Genomic DNA, 20,099 nt, shown 5'->3' on the forward strand with positions numbered 1-20,099 from the left:
GGACTTGTATGATAAAATTCAAGACATTAAGGAAAAAGTCAAAGAAGCTATCAGAAGATGGAAAGATCTCCCATTCTCATTGACCAATAGAATTAATATAGTAAAAATGCCATCCAACCAAGAGATATGTAGATTCAATGCAATAGGAATCAAAATTCTTCATAGAAATTGAAAGGACAAATTTCAGATTCATGTGCAAACACAAAAATGTAGTTGGGTTTTTTTTTTCACTCTTTGGGGGCCTACCACCCAGCTCCCAAATAATACATGGAGACTTATTTAGTTATTTTTACTTATGAATGCCCAACCTTAGCTTGGCTTGTTTCTAGCAAGCTTTTGTAACTTAAGTTATCTCTTTTCTCTTTAACTATGTTTTGCCTCTGGGATTTTTACCTTTCTTTACTCTCTCTCTATTTTTTTCCTTATTACTCTGTGGCTGGTTGTGGAGCTGGGTGGCTGGTCCCTGATGTCCTCCTCTCCTTCTCCTTTTCTTGCTCCTCACCCTCTCTTCCCTAGATTTCTCCTCCTATTCATTCTCTCTGCCTGTGAGCCTCCCCCCACCCCGTTCTTTCTCATGCCTGCCTATTGACCACTCAGCTCTTTATTAGACCAGTCAGGTGTTTTAGGCAGGCAAAGTAACACTGCTTTACAGAGTGAAATAAATAAATGCAACATAAAAGAGTGCAGTACATCTTTGCATCATTAAACAAATATTCCACAGCATAAACAAATGTAACACATCTTAAACTAATATTCCGCAACACAAAAACCTAGGACAGCTGAAACAATTCTGAATAATTCAAGAACCTCTGTAGTTATCATTCTCAGTCTCAAATCGTACTATAGGGATATAGTAATAAACCCAGCATGGTATTGGCATAAAAGCAGACACATTGATCAATGGAGTCAAATCAAAGACTCAGATATAAGTACATATACCTATGGACACCTGATTTTTTTTTATAAGGAATCCATAAAGACACACTGGGAAAAAAAAAAAGGACAGCATCTTTAACAAATTGTTCTGGTCAAACCGCATGTAGAAGAAAATAAATGGATCCATATTTATCACCCTGCACAAAAACCCAACTACTAATGGATCAATTTCAATACATTAGAAAGACCTCAATGCAACCTGAGGGTCTTTTTTATGAGCCCCAAGTGTGACCCAATTTTATATTGCTTTCCTAAAGACAGTGTGTGTTTACAACCCTGTCTTCTGAACTCACGCAGTTTCCAGCACCGATCATTGGGACATTAAAAGTGCCCTTACTCTGAGCTGCATATTCTGTCAAAGATCAATGCTTTGCAATTTATGATGAGTTCTAAAACTGCTGCAGATATGAAGTTAAAAGTTTCCTTGTGTTTATATGACTTTAATAAGCTATGTGGTATATCCTGTTTTGTTACAGAATAGGGTATGGAATCCTTCCTCATGGCCCATTTAGTCTGAATATATGTTCTCAGTCTAAATAAGAAATCAAATTTTAACAAATCACAGAGTCTTAGAAAACCTTGGAAATTGTGTAGGGTACTCCCCATTATATTCAGGTGTAGAAACCAAGCCAAGAACAAAGGAAAAATATCCTATACTAGGTCACTCGGTGGCAGATACTGGATGCTTTTGACATTGTGTTCTAAACCAACATAAATGCAAAACTCTTTCCACAAGATTTGGGAATTTTATTTGGGGTTATTAATTAAATAACAAAGAATATCAGGTGTGTAGGGAGATGGTATAGACTTATATTCCAGTTTTAAAATCAGAATATCAAAATGATGCTGTAACCATCAACTAACTTCACTTTAATGCAAAAGTAGTCAACAGCAAATTATAATGGTTGCCTTAAAATATTTATATAGACATTAAAAACACCCTTCCAAACTCCTTCTTAAAGACACTGTACAAACACAACCATGTAGTGCCCAAGGCACTTATTTTGGAGTATAATTACGTCATGGTGGTGATTGGAAGTAAGAGGGTTTTTTTGTTGTTGCTTTTGTTTTTTTTTTAATCTCAAAGTGTGGCCATAGATTTGCTTCCATATATAACACTATGATCTCTCATAAGTTTCTTTGGTTCTGCTTGTGGACTTAGTCAAAGTGGTTATCATTTCCACTGGCCACAGCTTTCTATTGTTGTCTATAATCTTGAAAGGATGGCCTGACAAAGAGTAAGGATAGCACCAACCCTGGCTTAGGTGGGCATTGGTATGGCTATGAGGTTAGTAACTGTTGACTTAAGCATCTACTTCAGAATTAAGCTGAACAGAGATCACAAGTTTGCTTGCTTTTTGAATGTGGAAAGCTACTGAGAGCAAAATTGCTTTCTAGCTCCCCATCAAACACTGCAGTCCTTTCTAGCCTTGCACCAAGTGTGGCTTGGTGTTCTGCCTGTCCAGTCAGCTAGAGGTGGGGCTCCAGCAGGATGAAGTTAGGTCATTGTAGTTAAGTTCCCAGCCTTATCCAGGCAGAACTGATGGTCCACTGTGCACATCCTCAGGTGTATGCATCTGTGAGCACTATCCAGCCCTAGCAAAAAAGTGTGGTCTTGCTCAGCTTCCGGGTTGTCATTCACCACCACTACAAGAGTCAGTTTGCTTTTATAAAATTCAATTTGAAGTATCAGGTCAAAAGAATAAGCCTATTGTCTTAGTTAGCTTCCTCAAAGATTGTGATATCATTCTCTTGAACTGACCTGACAGTGTGTACATGCCCGTTATGTTTCAGACACATTGCTTCATTCAGATAGGAATGTTTAATGTGGGTAGGGCTCTCCCATACACTCTTTCCTTCAACATTTACAAAGAAAAAGCAAACTTATACAAATGTGGATTCCACAGTATAAGCTCAGCCTGCCTTCCATTCTCTGCAGAATTTTTCTTTGTAGCAATTACGTTCCTTTTATTTGACCTAGAAATTGCACTCCTACTCTCCTTACCCTGAGCCATCCAAACCCCAAATCTTAAAACTATAATACTGCTTTTATTCTACTGTCTATTCTAGCTCTAGGCCTAGCCTACAAGACTACAAAAGGGCCTGGAATGAACCACATAACATTGATAATTAGTTTAATTACAAATTAATGATTTTGACTCATCAGATTATGATACTAATCATAATTACCAAAATGACATCTATGGCTCTCAACCTCACATTAGCCTTCACTTTGTCCCTTCTAGGAACACTTATATTTCAACCTCACCTTCTAGCTTTGAAGGATACAAAGTTTCATCCCTTCTGTCAGACTTAGAATGAACCAAAACTCAAACACAAGCTCTGGTGAGTGTGCCTCCTCTGGAGACTTTGGCTCTGTTCCATGGGAGAACAGCTCATTCCACTGCCATTTCACAGAGGCCCTTTCCGAGGAGACTGTGCTGCCCTGGTTGTAAAGCAAGCAGATGCTTTGTAAACTCTTCTAGAAGGTTGTTAAGTTCTGAAGAATCCTATTTAACCCATCAGTACAAAGCCTAAGAGCAGGCAGTTTTCATCTGCCCTTTTTTTTTTTTTTTTCTAATGGGTTTGGAAGTAACCAGCTAATGCATGACCTGGTCAAAGTCGAGAAACAGGGGGGCCAAAATATTTTTTACTACAAGGGAGGTCCAAGTGGTACATAATCTGGTCTAATCAAACTATGTCTTGTCTTTGGCATGTGTAGGAGTATGGGTGACTCCCAAATAGATACATCACTGGACAGTACCCCCAGAGCATGAGTGTCCTCCTCCTGAAAGCAGGTATATGGAGCTTTAGATGACAAAACCCAATATGCCATGTTATGTTCTCTTGTATCTATTTTAAATACCCTACTACCACGGAAAGCTCCTACTTTGTGTAGTGAAGGCTCTAGTGCAGAGAGACAGATAATATCCAAATACATAAATTATAAATATGTAAATAAGTGAATGCATGTGTAGATATAATTATGGTATTATAGTAGTGAAAACACTCTAAAAGTATCCAGTGATAAATGCCATGAAGCACAAACAAGCAGGATAGAGAGAGAGCAGATGTAGCTTAGGGGGAGCGGGGGTTGCTGTGTCAGAGAAGGTGTCAGGGAAAGGTCACTGGTAGCTTAAGTTTGACCACAGAGCTGAGTGAGGGAGTTGATTTTGTGGCTGTCTTAGGGAGAAGGCTAGGTCCAGGTGTAGCAAATTGCAAAACTGTGTTCTGTTTGCTCAAAGAACAGGAAGGGCGACACCGCGATACTGTTTGTTTTCTTCTGTGCATTGAAGAATGCTAGCCTTGACAAATAGCCACAAATTTCAGGATCCCAGATATGTCATTCTCTGGTATTTCCCAGGCCAGCTTCATGTACAGAGTCCAGGTTCTCTCATTAATTTTCCATGTTTGCCATGATGGGCGCATAGTTAGGCTGCTCTGTTGTTATTGTCGTCCTTACAGCAAATATACTGTTTTTCTTGTGAGAAATACTTTTTTAATTTCATTTGTTTATTTTTACTGATTTGTTATTTCTTTAATTTTTGCTGTTACAGGGCCTGCTTTATTTTAGCGGTTAAAAAAATAATATTGCTTAAAAGGTACAATTTATCGAGTAGAGGAAAGGTTGTCTGACAAGGGTGCAGAACCCATACTATAGGCATCTCTATGTCTCTTCACTTTTCTCCTTTTTTCTCTTCTTCTGGGCAAGAATTCCCACTCATTCCCTTCAATAACAAGACCAGCCACTTTTGCTGCATGCCTGCTACATTCCAGGGAACATTCTAGACAGTTTGTATTCCTTAGCTTAGGTGTTTTCAGCTCTTACAGAAGCTTACTGTTAAATCTTATGCCTTAAGATTGAGAAAGCAAAATGAATATGATTAGTACAGTGCCTGATACACACTAGACATCTACCATTGGTAGCTAATATTACTACTGTACTTCTTCTCTCCCTCCTCCCTTCCTGCCTTCCTTTTTTTGCATTCCTGTCTCTCTCCCTCTGCGTCTGTCTCTCTCATTAGTTCCTTTTTTATTACTGTGTTGATACACCTGCTAAAAACAGTTTAGGTAAGAAAGGGGCTATTTTGCCTCACAGTAAAAGGATGCTATTCATCATGGTAGGGAAAAAAAAGGTATTGTTGAGGGCAGCTTTAGCTGAGGGTACGAGTGTGAGATGGCTGGTCATATTCTATCTACAGTTAGAAAGGAGAGAGAGAGAGAGAGAGAGAGAGAGAGAGAGAGAGAGAGAGAGAGAGAGAGAGAGAGAGAGAATGAGAGAGAGAGAGAGAATGAGAGAGAGAGAGAGATGAATATTGTTCTTTGGGTTTTTCTGTTTCTTTCCACTCTTATATTCAGTGTGAGCACCCAAACTATACTTAGGAAGAGTCTTCCCTCTTCATTCCAATCTCTCCAGAAGCCACCTCATAGTCACACACAGAAGTGTGTCTCCCAAGTGATTCTAAATTCCAGCCAAATTGACACTGAAGTTTGACCATTACATGGAGGGAGGATTGATTTTGACTCATTGTTGTGGTAACGCCCACACCAACCGCTACCCGTTCACCATGTCCGAGAGAGGGGCTGTGGATTAAAAAATAAGAGACAAGAGACAGCGAGTCATTCGCCACAGCAGAATGCTGAATGCCAAATGCCGTTTATTGAAAGAGGGAGGAAACCTTAAATACAGGCTTACAGTACAATGGAGGATCCCTGGAGGGCAGAAGTTCGCTACCGAATGTTCTATATTCTTGCATATAAGCTGTTTACACCAAATGCAGGATACATGAACAAAGAACTTCCTGTGATCGTTCAGTAAGAAGGAAACCAGCAGGGAATCTGCATAGGGAGGACATCTGGTCAAGGTCGACAAGCAGACAATGGCTTTACTCAGTATGGGAGGAGACCAGGGCCCTACAACTCATGGCTTTAGAGGATACAGTCCATCACAGTGGGGAAGGCATAGCACAATTCATGGTGACTCACAGCTATGGCGGTGGGAGTGTGCGCTTGCTTACCTACCTTTTGGCAGATCAGGCTTGAACAGGAGCCAACCCCTCTTGTTTAAGTAAAAGCCCACCTCCTAACTTCCTCGAACAGTATCACTAGCTGGAGATCAAGTGTTTAAACACACCAGCATGTTGAGGACATTTTGCATTCCAATGTAATATTCTGTCCCCTGGACCTCACACACTCATGGCCATCTCAATATGCAAAATGCATGCAATCACCCTTTAAAAGTTCCCACAGTCTTTAGACTTCTGACATTTTTTTCAAAGAGCTGAAGTTTCTTCTGCGACTCAAGGCAATGGAACTGTGAGATCATGTAAAATCAAAGAATTGGTTACATACGTGAAGGATGTGAATGTTTTCATACCAAAAGGGAGAAATGGGGCAAAGGAAGGAAAGATCAACCAGTTCAAGACTTAACTCATCAGAGTGAACATCAAACCTTGAAGCTCCATGTCCAACATCTGGGTCTCACAGTGGAAACATCTGGGTTTCAGCAGCCTTGGGTAGCCCCATTCCTCCAGAACTACTGCCTATGGCACACATAACATTTGTCTTGGACCAACACCACTCCATGCCTGCAGTTTTCTTTGACAGATGTTCCATGTTCCTGGTATTTTCACCATCATATGGTCTCCATTGCAACTTAAACTTTACTTTTATAGCCTTATGCACAGTCTGTTCCAGTACAAATCTGGATAAAGATTCGTACACTTGTGTGAAACCTAGAATAATGTGTATGTGTGAGAGTGTGTAAAGAATTGCACTCTCTCTCTCTCTCTCTCTCTCTCTCTCTCTCTCTCTGTGTGTGTGTGTGTGTGTTTGTGTGTGTGTGTGTGTGTGTGTGTGTGTGTGTGTGTGTGTGTGTGTGTGTGTATGTGTGTGTGTGACTTGGGATACTAAGGACACATCTCTGTTTACAAGAGGCTTTATAGGGGGGAATATAGGAGGTAAGGCTAGAGGGCTTTGAGAATTTATGTGTTGATATGTAGAGTCCTGTTCATAGATGCAGGAACTCAGTCAGGCCCATATATGGAAGAAAGATAGAGTGGGATAAGATAATATGGGGTAGAACTTAGCAAATCTGTGAAGCTATATGTACTGTATAGATTATATACATAGCTCAGAAAGGCATAGGGGCAGGAGCATATGGATGAAGGGAGGAAGGGAAGGAAGAAGGAGAGAGAGAAAAAGAGAGAGAGAGAGAGAGAGAGAGAGAGAGAGAGAGAGAGAGAGAGAGAGAGAGAGAACGTCAATTGCTAACATTTAGAATATGTGTGGGCCTGTTACCTGTACATAGCATGCACATGTGAAATCTTCTGTCTGAACAATGTGGAAACTTTTCAATTTTTATTGGCCAGTAGTACTTGGCAATCAAAAATTTGAAGACCAGTGGTCTGAGATGTGGTCTTATAGAAATTTTAGTTTCCTGGGTAGCTCATATACTATTCCTCTCCACCTGTTAGACTGTGGAGAAAGAGGAATTGGTATCAAGGGGACACTGGGTCCATATTTGGGTCCATGTTTTCATGAATACTGAAGTATAAAAATTCTATTTCTTATCTGTTTGGGTTCTCCTAGTCTCCCCTTTTCTTCTTCATTCCTTATCATTTACCTTCTATCATATTTCTTTCTCTTTATTCCCTTCCTTCTTCTGATGAGATAGGGAATGCAGGAATGTCCTCTGTCAGGGTACCTATACATGGGATACAGTGAACTGAAAAAAACCACCCTACGTCTTTCCAGATACATCTTCTCCATTGTTTCTTTCAGTAATCCAAAGGGAATTCCAGATTCTATGGAACCCTTTTAGTAGAATAAAGTTGAGCCAGAGCCATGATGGACATAATACTTGATATCTGGTCCTCTGCCCTTACCATTCAGACCCATTGACATTTCCTGCATATCAGCCTAATTTCAATGATTTGCCTGCATATTTTGGGAGACTTTCATGCTGTTAGAGACTTCTTTGCCTAGTAAGTGATATGGGTTGACATCTTTAAAGGAGGCAGTAACCAGTGACTTCCATGTGTGGTATGTAAGAATTCCACCTTCTTCATCTCTTGACTAGAACAGTTCCAAGGCATGTTTTGTACACAGAGAAGCTCTGCCTGTGTACTATGGTAGCTGACTGAATAATACACATTTTATTGTCTAGGTTTCTTCCAGATGTATCCCCTTGGCATTCTTCTTCCAAGGTTTCTACCAAAATAAGCTCTATGCTCTAGGTTCTTCTCTGAAGACTTGTGTGAGCATTTAACTTAGACAATGGGGCTGATGGGACAGGGTGTTAAATGAATCTCCTTAGAGTCCTGTGATATGTATATGTCAGAGGAAGGATCTGGCCATTCTCCTAAGGTAAGAAAACAGAGTTGAGAAATCACAGTTCTATGTGTAGCAACAAAGACAGTCTATCTTTCTCTGGAATACCTTGCTTAGAATAAATAGTGATGGGAAGAAGCAACTAGTTGGCTCCTTGGAGCTTCAAACAGGGACTCAGCCAACATTTTAAAAACAGAGCCAGGTGGGAAATATAGTTTAGACTTTAATGGACTGTGGAGTCTGTTGTAACTACTCAATTCCACTGCTGTTGTGTGAAACCAACCATCAACAATGTGCCAAGCACTGATTCTGATTATGTTGCAGTAAGATTTATTGATGCAAAGTGCCGAATTTGGCCTTGCACTGTGGTTTCCGTCGTTCCTGTTAGCTTTGAATTACCTTCATCTCCTTAAACAAGCATTCACCTTACATTTATTTTCACATCCTTTTCCCTTGCCTTCCCCTCTCCCTCCTTTTCGTCTTTCTCATTCATCTGGTGTTGCCTGCACGTACTTGAAGGCATATCTCAGGGTTTCTTTCCTTTGCAGATTCTGTCTAAATATTCCCAGGTGCTGCCATCCACACTCTAATCCTAATGCTTACTCTTCTGTCTCGCTGCCAAAATCTTATTATTCTTATATTTGCATATTACTTGGAGAGGAGCCTCTGAGTCCTATCAAAGTAGCATCAGTGCAAAAATTTTTTAAAGTGGACATTAATTGGCTTCATAATTGAATTTTAAATATGAGCCTGGAGCACTTTTATTTTTCCAAAATCTGTGAACAATGGTGCTGTACTGAAGTCCCTTCTGTAAGGGCATGGTGACATATGTGCCAGTTTTTCTGGGAATGTTTAGGTTCATACCTCTTGTGCCCCTTTTGACTCTCATTAGTGCCCTGGAATTTGCAATAAATTACATGGTTACCTCCTTAGTGACATCCTAGTAAGATATTGCTAACTTCTTGGTCACTTTAAAGAACTAAGATTTACTCTTCTCCAATTAAAATCCCTGGATTCTTATTTTGCCTCTGTCACTAGATGATGAGCCTCTAGCAGGAGTTCCACATGCTCCTCCTGATGTTCTATCCTTGCTTTCCTTGTTTTAAGCATGGTAAAAGAAGAGATAGAAAAAGGTATTCCTTACATGACTGTTCATTGTTTATTCTCATGGCGTATCTTATTTATTGTTGTTATCATTCTGGCTTGAGATCTTATGTGTCCAGAACACAAGGATTGGCCTTCTCATAAGCTATATTTGGTTATATTTGGGGGGTCACCTTTTTTGAGAGGATCCTGGTTGAGGCTTGGCCTCTTCCCCTCCAGCTGCCATTGGGGCTTGGTCAACTCCAACCTCTTGCTTCCAAAATCCTCAAGCTTATGTGTGCCCTCTTGGGGAAAAATAGGAAGGTGGTTGAATCTCATATAATGCAATGCAATATGACACAATACAATACAATATAATATAGTACAGTACAGTACAATACAGCACAACACAACACAACATAACATGGTTTGCTGATATGTTATTCTATCAACTCTACCCAGAAAATGTCATTCCCTACTACCAAGCAATGGCAATGTCTTGTCCTGTCTTCCATTTTCTGCTTCCTAGATCTTCTCCTTTCTTGACATTCCAATAATCATGGTTTCTGTCAGATGTAGTTAGTAGTGGAGAATGGTGTTGATGGTGGAGCACTCTGTCTTGTGTAACTTTAGCTTACAGGCAGCAAGTTAGTGGTTATTAGTTTTCTGCTCTCCTTTGTTTTCAGGGTACTAACAAGAAGTAGCTTGCCTTTAAACTCTCTTCTTCCAAGAGATAAATTCCAGTTCTTGCACATAGTTTCTAACATCTTTTATCATTGTTGTTGTTTTGTTTGTTTTCAGACAGGGTTTCTCTGTGTAGCCATGGCTGTCCAGGAACTCTCTCTGTAGACCAGGCTGGCCTTGAACTACAGAGGTCTGCCTGTTTCTGCCTCCTGGGTGGTGGGATTAATGGGTACATCAACAAAGTCTGGCTTGGCCTCTGACATTTTAACAATAATGATGGTTACATGGGAGGGAGGCTATTATCCTCTATCCTTGTACCAAGTGAGGGAGAACTTAAAATATCTTTTTGCTCTGACTCTTCACTCTTGTTTACAAATTAAAAAAATAGATGAGCCAGCATTGGACTAGTCTTATTTAAAAACAAGCTCATGTTCTTATTTGCTGACTTTGAGACTCGTCTTATCTACAAGATTAGACCTATCTTTTCTGTTGCTTAATGTGTTTGGACCTCAGGGCAGATTTCTGATCAGTCTTGGTTAAACTATATAACCATCTTTTGGTCAAGTATCTCTGCCAGGGAGAGAAGCTGCTTGTCTAGCTAGATCACAGCTATGGGTTTATCTCTGGGCTGGGAGCAAGGACGAGATTACTATGACTGAAATCCCCTGACCCTCAAAGGGAAATGTCTTTCCTTAAAATGAATAGGTAGCAATATCTCAAAGTGGGAAGAGTAGAAGAGACAGTGGCCTGAAGAAGATGGAAGAGGAAAAGGCATTCTAGCCAAATGCTTGTGGTCATATCAACTGATGATCGATTTCTAAGCGAACCGGTAGAGACAAGAAAGCTACCCATTTGAGCATAGCTATTTTTTTTTTTAACCCAGAGAATTGTAAGCTAGAGACTGGCTATTGACTTGGCATGGTTTGTTACTTAACAGTAGCTAACTGGTATATATGCCAAGGAATAGTAGCCTTTTAGTTACTGTATGGATGTGCTGCTAAAAATTGATCAATATATAACTTACTTTTGCCATAACTAACACAGGTGTGAACACATATGCATATATAATGCGACATATGGGCCATAAGTTGCTACAGTAAGATCTTCTGGCACATGCTAAGGTGTGTAGATGGTGGGCATAATTTGATTAAAAACTTGACAGTAATGAAGGAGTCTGAAGTACTACAACATTCACAGAACATTTGTTCATGGTTAGTAAAGAAAGTATGATCAGGAGAGTAAACTTTATTGAAATAATCACATGGTACTGAAAGATGATCATATTGGCATTGCTCAGGTAAACTCACAGAGATATGGGTGACTTTTGTTTCTTTTTCAACACCTTGATCACAGCACTGTGAGGCTCTGAACAGAAGACTAAAGCTATAGCTAGACTCCTGACCCATTGAAACCATGGAATAAAAAGCATGCATTGTTTTAAGATGTTAATTCTGTGCAATTTATTATGCATCAATAAAAAATGAGTACAGGGAAATGAAAGCCAGTTCAGGGTCAACTATTGCTCTGTCTGAATAAAACTGTAAAGTCCATGGGGAAAGTGCTATTCCTGTCAAGCACAATGGTTAACTTCTTTTGCCCTGTGAACAAATAGAGCTACTTATTAGTGCCATGGCTTTGGGTGATCCATATTTAATCGGGTTACTAATATTTAAATTAGAATGATGACATCTTGAATATTAGAAGTATTAAATGTGGTGGTCCAAGAAATGCTTCGTATAGCACATGTCACCTAATAAGCACTTGGCAAGCATTATCTGTCAGTCAACCAAAATCTGTTGTATTTACCACACTTACAGTACACACCTATGTAAATACTCAATTTATGTGTATAAAAAGCAAGGGCTGAACAGCTGAGTGGGTGACTGAACAAATGGTGGAGAATTGGATAGATGTTGAATTGTTACTCCAGAGACTCAAAGCACATTTATTTGAAAAGACACAGCTTTTAAAATTTAATCCTGCCATCGCTTTTAGAAAAAACAGCCAGTAGAACGCAGAGCTTATACAACACCCTTGTTATTCTATAGCAGCTGAGAAAACATATGACTCTGTGTTCAGATGTGGTATATGGTGACTCCCACAGGGATCACATCTGGAAACTGCCAACTTAGGAAGGGCCTTAGGATTCATCCTTCCTTTCTCTCTTTTCCTTTATTTAGACTTTCCCTTTGTTTTCTTTCTGTTAACTCCATAGTTAACTGTGAACTCACTTAGCTTTCTCCCATGCTCTCCCTGACACCATTGCCTTTGGCATCAGGAAAGAACATGCTTGTTGAACAGCAGATGCAAATTATCCACATGGAATACAGTTATTTCTTCATGGATGAGGTTAGGAAGAGGGGCGGACACAAGGAATTTTAACCATCTGAGTTTAAACTCTGTGACCATGACCTAGATATGAAGCAATGGGGTGATGTCTACTTAAGAAATATTATAAACTGAGGGGTAAGAGAGTCTGTGTCCTAGTTAGGGTTTATTTTTTAAATTATTTATTTATTTGTATGTTATGTGTGAGTGCTCTGCATGTATACCTGCAGGCCAGAATAGGGCATCAGATCTCATTACAGATGGTTGTGAGCCACCATGGAGCTGCTGGGAATTGAACTCAGGACTTCTGGAAGAGCAGTCAGTGCTCTTAACTGCTGAGCCATCTCTCCAGCCCCTTAGTTAGGGTTTCTATTGCTATGATGAATCACCATGACCCTTAAAGCAACTTGGGGAGGAGAGAATTTATTTCACATACATTTCCATATAACAATTTTTTCATCAAAATTAGTGAGAGCAGGAACTCACACAGGGCAGGAACCTTGAGCAAGGAGCTGATACAGAGGGAATGGAATGATGTACCTTACTGGCTTGCTCTCCATGGCTCACTCAACCTACTTTCCTATAGAACCCAGGATGACTATCCCAGGGATGACACCACCCACAATGGACTGGCCCTCCCAAATCAATCAGTAGTTAAGAAAACACCCTATAGCCAGATGCATGTTCTCAATTGAAGCTACCTCTCTGGCAACTCTAGTATGTAAAAACTAGCCAGTACAGTTAGAGTATTTTAGAATTATACAGAACAACTCTGAAGCTATGTAAATTTCCTTTAAAAAACCTTTCCTTATTCCTTACAGGTCTGAGTTGCAGATGTGTGATAATATAGAGCCAGGGATCAAAAGAGCTGAGGTAGAATCCAATTCTTCCTCCTCAGGTGCAGCTGGGTAAATCAGAATATTGCATGATATAATGAAATAATGACACAGGGAAAATAGGGTTATATGTTAGTGAAGACATCAAGGAGTTTGGTCACAGTATGTGGAGAAATCAAATAGGAACTAAGCTAGAAACTTCCTCTCTATTGGCCAGATTTCATAGTTCTGGGAGATGCTATACAGGATTCCAGGGTAGATAAGTCATCAATAGTCTTATCTACCTCTGGGCATGGTAAACTACAATAAAAAGCAAGATGTATACACTGGTGTAATAGTGGCATGACTATTATGGGTGTAACACATTGCTATCTGATTGGAGTCTAGTTCCAGTAACCCCTGCCTGATGTTTTAAACCTCACCAAGAGCTGGAGGCTAAGGAGATAATAAGCCTTGGTGGTGAACTTACCACTATCATTTTTCTAAATGGACATGTGATCAAACTGCCTTGTAAATGTTAAAGATTAGTGATGCTTTCATCTTTAATCAGAGAGGTCTTTTCTTTTTTCTTTTTGTTTTGTTTTTCAAAACAGGATTTTCTATGTAAAAGCCCTGGCTGTCCTGGAACTCACACTGTAGACTAGGCTGGCCTCAAATCACAGAGATCTTACTGCCTCTGCCTCCTGAGTGCTCAGCCTAAAGGCATGTGCTACCACCACCTGGCCAGAGAGGTTTCTTATTGCAACAGGTAATGCAGAGACTCATATCTGCTTAAAAACAATGTTGAGAATAAGGGACAGTGGAGCCCTTGATATAAATGGGTCATCTATATAAGCCCTTCCAAGGCTGAAGAAAACTCATGGAGGATGAGATGGAAAGAAAGGAAGAGCTAACAGATGCAGAGGTATGTTGCCAAAAGGTATCTTGTCTTTATATGGCATTACACTCATAAACTCATTTTGCTTGTTTTTCTCTGCATAAGATCTAAACAAGATTAGGGTAGTCAACATTTCATCATCAAACAGGAGATGATTAATGAGACCCCAACTCATCCTAAGAGACTATTGACAGTCATGGCTAAGGTATTCAGTGGTATAGTCACTTATACGTTGTCCATGGCCCAGTAAAAATGTTCCACCCATGTCAATGCATGCAACCTTAATTAAACACATTGGTTCACACACAAAGAAAAAAATGAAAATCAAACAGGGACTTGGGAAGAAAGTATTCAGTGCTAGCATCAGGGAAGAGAACAAAAGACTAACTGGGGGTGAAAATGAATGCAACTTCTTGTATACGTGTATGAAATTGACAAAGAATAAAAATTTTAAGATGAAAGTAGAATTACATAAGAGAATGGAAGGAAGGGTTTTTTGAGGACTTTATGAAGTTGTCTTGTAGCAGTTCTCTTCCTCTCTCTGGGATTCCCTTTCCTCAATGATGAAATTCAGGGGCTGGTCTGAATCAATCTGAACTGCACCCAGTGAAACGCTTGAACCTTCTGGGAGGAGGACTCATGATTGTTTGGGAAGCCAGACTCAACACCTTCTACAGTTTTTTTTTTTGTCAAAGAAATTAGACCCACTGAACTTATTTTAAAACATAGACTTCCTGATGAAGTTTCTTTTACAGCTTACGATTAAAAAAAAAAAAGTGTGTGTTTAGTGTGGGTGCCTGCATTCTCGAAGTCTTGGCACCCTCTGCTCTCGTTCACAGAAAGCTTATGAAACAAGGAGCTACAAAGGAGTACTGAAGACCAAATCAAGCAAACTTAGCATCAAGTTCAAAGGACATAAGCTCAGAAGAGGTAGGTTCGAGGCTCTGTCTTACTTCCGAGTATCCACATTGCCATTGTTGATTCCTTCCTAACTTTTTGTTTCAGTTTCTCCAGTGTTGAAGACATTTCTGTGATACTTCAGTTTGTCCATGGCCTTTGTTTTCCCAACCATTTAGTAAGTATCAGTCACCCTCTCATGAGCATTCTAGGTGTCATGAGATGGGTAATCATGAATATAACTTATATAATGCCTTGCACCTAGTCACCACTGGAAATAGAGAATTTTCAGGTGTACTGCGCCTTTTGCTAGGTGTGTTATTAAGCACAAACTCCCAGTGGTCTTCATTGTACAAGCTAGGATTTAAGAGCACTTAGAGAGATGCTTAGATGAAGGACATAACAAGTACATATACATATATATATATATATCCTCCGCTATTGCTTTGCTGACTTATGAAATACATCAAAGGGTATCGTGACTGTGTTGCCTCATGAGAAAGAGGAACAGGTAAACTCCCTTGGGCATCAGAGACAGGAGTCTAATAGCTCATGTTTCTGCTGCTATCCAGCTGCTTTGCCTCTCTTCTTTCCATGACATTTATCTCCTCAATTAAGTAAGTGGCAGAAATATTTTCAAGGCTTTGACTGAGGTGCTGCCTGACCCTTGTTTTTACACTTAAGAGTTGAACACAATCAGTGTGTCCTCTCGCTGATTTTGGCTAGAGCAAGGTGTGTCTTTGAGGGCAAGCTAGAGGCCTGTGATGAAATGTGACTATTCCCAAGGAAGGAAGCTGGAGTTTTTGACTTGCCTTTTCCTTGCTGTCCAGTGGACAGAGATGTGAAGGACTATCCACAATCAGGTCTATTAATTAATAATCACTCACCAAAGGTCTTTGGCATGTTACCCACCCACTATGCCTCCTTAATCCTCTGAACACTCCTATGTGTTAGGAAATAACATTCTCGCTGCTTTGTTTAAATGAGCTACAGGCCTCTGAAGTAGTGTCAGGTTTTGGTTATGATGTGAAGAATTCAGTCAAGATTACATATGCTGACAGAGGCTGAGATTTGTAGGGTGTTTAGGAGCTGGCACACTGAAGGAAGAGCCCATTTAAGTGATGTATGTGGCAATATATTTTGATAACCAAGGGTTGATACGTTGAAGAAAGAAGAGAGACTTCAAGTGAACTGGATGAGTGACTTTGCTGTGTGAACTTACAGGGACATGGAAATAAGCGCATTGACCAATAACACGATGTTTCAGGGAGACAGCAATATTCTCTATAAATACCTCCCTCATGATTCAGAAATCTTGTTTTCTAGTCCAGATTCTAGCCATAGTTTGCAATTTGTAATTTGGTCCTTTCTTTCTTTCTTTCTTTCTTTCTTTCTTTCTTTCTTTCTTTCTTTCTTTCTTTCTTTCTTTCTTTCTTTCTTTCTCTCTCTTTTCTTTTTTTTTTTTTTTTTGGTGGAATTAGTTCCAGTACCTTTGTCTGCCCGAGTCAGAGAACAGCACATCTGTTCTCCATTCCTATCTGGATGTAGTGTGCTATGCTAAACTGATCACATGACACAGACAAACATTTTATGAAGAGCAGGAGGCATTCACTGGATGCAGCCCACAGCTCATCAGCCCTGCACAGTTATTGACATTGTAAAGTGGGAGTCATGTCCAGCGTTCATAGTTCTGTAAAAGCAGCAGCACTATCATATAAAGTTGGTGGATGGAAACTGCACAACTGCCTTGTTTGTTCAGAAACCCCAGAACTGCTCTGTGTGTGTGTGTGTGTGTGTGTGTGTGTGTGTGTGTGTGTGTGCATGTGCGTGCGTAAGCAGGAAAACAGCATTTAAGGAAAAAGCATATACTTCTCTGACACAATAGCTCAGGTTTCCCATCTACTTTCTCCAAAGTCCTCTTTCTGTCTTTATGTTTCTCTCTTGCAAACAGCTAATATAGTGTAGCTGTAGAGAGAACCCATTCTGGACTGTTTTCTTCTCTTATCTGCTCACCCATATGTATTTATTTAAAGAGTAGCTCTCCATGGTGCTCAACAGTAGATAACTATTTCCTGAGCTGTTGCCTCATGCACATTGAAGCTATCTTCCAGTTACTGAGTCCCCATGTCTCAGAAGCCATCCTTTCCCCATAATCCACCCCAGCATCCATAAGTGACTGAGTCAGGATGACCAGAGGCACAGTTCATTTGCTGCTAGTCTACCTAAATTCATCTCTAGCTCTTCTATAAAACTCCATGTGTTCTATGCTGATTTCTCCAACGTTTCAATCCACATTCCAGCATACGTAGCCGCCACCCTGAAATATCTTGTGGAAGCAACTCTCAATATTGGAGAATGAGAGTTGGCAGGGAAGCAATTCAACCTCTTTTCTTTGTTTTCAGTGTCTTCTACACAGCCTCTTTGAGTTTTGGACTGTCTTCATTCCCTGTCTTATTTTATCTATTAGAAGACCTTACACTCCCGCGCCCCCCTCCCCCCGCCGCCAATGTTAGGGATTAATCCCAGGGCCTCACACATGCTAAGCAAGAACTCTACCATTGACCTACATCCCCAGTCCTTTAAAAAATCATTATTGTAAGATAGGCTCACGAAGATGCCCAGTCTGGCTTTGAACTCATTCTATAGCCCAATCAGGCCTTGAATTTGCAGCTTTCCTGCTCAGCCTGTATGCCACCAACTTTTGTCTCAAGGTCTGTTCTGAGGAGTTCTCAGGAGACCACATGGTAGGTTATCTGTCTGGTCCACTCTACCCTCTCCAGACCCCACCCCCTTTTTATTTCCTGCAGCTGTAAGCAGCTGTGGCCCCATCTTCCATTGCTATGTCTCCTGGCCTTGTCCTCAGAAACCCAGATCTGTCCATATCATCTGATAGATATTCTGCAGGACTGAAGTTGTTTTTTTTTTTTTTTTCTGTGAAGAGTCACCATGATCATGGACACTCTTATAAAGGAAAGCATTTAATATTTAATTGGGGCCAGCTTACAGTTCAGAGGTTTAGTCCATTATCATTACAGTATGAAGCATGGTGGCATGTGGGCAGACATGGTGCTGGAGAGGTAGCTGAAAGTTCTGCATTTGGATCCATAGGCAACAGGAAGAGACAGTGAGCTGCTAGGCCTGGTGAGAGCTTCTGAAACCTCAAAGCCTGTCCCCAGTGACACACTTCCTCCCACAAGGCAACACTTACTCCAACAAGGCTACACCTCCTAATGGTGCCATTCCCTATGAGCCAATGGGGACTATTTTTATTCAAACCACTACAACCAAACCTATGCATAGGTTAGTTCCCTTTTCCTTGTGTTCAGGCTGTTATGGATTAAAGAGACTTTTGATTGGGTGACATTTCCAGCCTCTTGGATATTCTATACATCACATAATCATATTTCTAGAGCTCCCGTTTCTTTCAGCTTACTTCTGTCTGTCTTTTGTTTTTGTACATGCACTTTGAAACCAAACAAATATATAGTACTTAGAGCAGAATTGAGGAGTATGACAGTTTGCTAGCCATTTTCTTTCCTCATTCAAATCCATTTCCACCTCTCTCTGCCTTCCTTTGTGGGACCAGAGGCTGAGTATCTATATTGCATTACTCCAAATCCTTTGCTTTCTGGCATGTGGTTGGGTTTACCTGATGAACCTTCTAGCATAGAGGTAGCCACTCCTTTACCTGGCTACCATTCCTTAGGTGCCTTCTGGTTTCCTAACTTCAATTCATAGGTTGTTCTCCTAGTCAACTTCAGCTGTCAACTTGACACAGCTCAGTGTTATCTGAGGGAGTCTCAATGTGGGGTTGTTTTGATCAGATTGGCCTGTGGGCATGCTTATGGGGTGTTCTCTTGGTTGCTAATGTTATATCCAGATCACAGGGATCCCTCAAAGACCACCACGGAGACCAAATCCATATGCAAAAGCAAAGAGCCTTTATTCAAGCTAGAGCTTGCATCCTCCGTCAGTCTGATGCAGCGGTATGATTGGAGAGACCCGAGCCCAATTGGGGTAGGGTTTTTTTTATCATAGCAGAGTTTGGGGTGAGGGGATTTCCAGGGTTCAGGACCCTGACTGGCTAACATTTGTCTAGGGGTATCTTGGAATAAGGGGATATTGTGTGCTGGGCTAAGGGACATCTGGAGATCTTATCTATAATGGTCGGAAATGTTTGGAATGTCAGGTACTTTCCCCTAAGGTTGGAATGTTAGGCATTTTCCCCTTGGATGCTGATTGGCCCGTTCTGGTGTGGTGCCAGTTTATGGCATTTCCTGGAACTGGATGTTGCCTCACAGTAAACCGGAACTTAAGCCTACTCTCTGACTGGTGTTATTGAGCCTGTCATGGCAGCAGTGCAGCCAAGCTGCCCTGAGCCCCACGCTTAGCTTATCCCACTGTAGACCAAGTACATCCCTAGGCAGATGGGCCTGAGCTATATACAAATCTAGCTGAGCAAGCTGGAAGAAGCTAATAACTAGCATTCAAATCCCCCAATATCCCTACTTCAATTACTGTCTCCATATTCCTGCTTGAGCTCACAGCCTGACTCCCCTAGATGATAGACTATAACCTATAAGGTGAAATAAACTCTTTCCTCCCCAAGTTGTTTTGGGTCAGTGTTTTATCACAGCCACAGAAAGCAACCTAGAACAGATGTTTATATAATTCTTATTTAAAACTGTTTTGAGAGTGGCATTTATTCCCTCCCATAACCTTGATTTATCCAGATATCAAATTTCCAGCAGTATTTCCTGAGAAAGTTTATGCAGACTTTACATGTGTTAAATGGGGATTTTTATGGCTTTCTCCATCATGATTATTGTGATGGCACACAATTAATATTGGTTCTTCTTTTATCTTCCTCTTTCCTGGTGCTCACGGAAAGACCATGGCCAAAATAATGATTTAAAAACATCAAGGATAGACACGTATTTTATACCTCAACTGAGATAAAGGTATTGTTTTTGTATATGCATTTGTTTTTTTTTTTTAAATCAATTATTTAATGCTGACTTTGACCCTTTCTCTTGTCCTGCTCAAAGTCTACATTTTCAAACAATGCATCTCCTGTGACCCATTTTCCTTCCAGTTGAGAACCTACTGTTTTTCATCCTGACACA

This window comes from Peromyscus californicus, unplaced genomic scaffold, assembly GCF_007827085.1.
Source record: "Peromyscus californicus insignis strain IS unplaced genomic scaffold, ASM782708v3 Scaffold_20__1_contigs__length_68692818, whole genome shotgun sequence".
Taxonomy (NCBI): domain Eukaryota; kingdom Metazoa; phylum Chordata; class Mammalia; order Rodentia; family Cricetidae; genus Peromyscus; species Peromyscus californicus.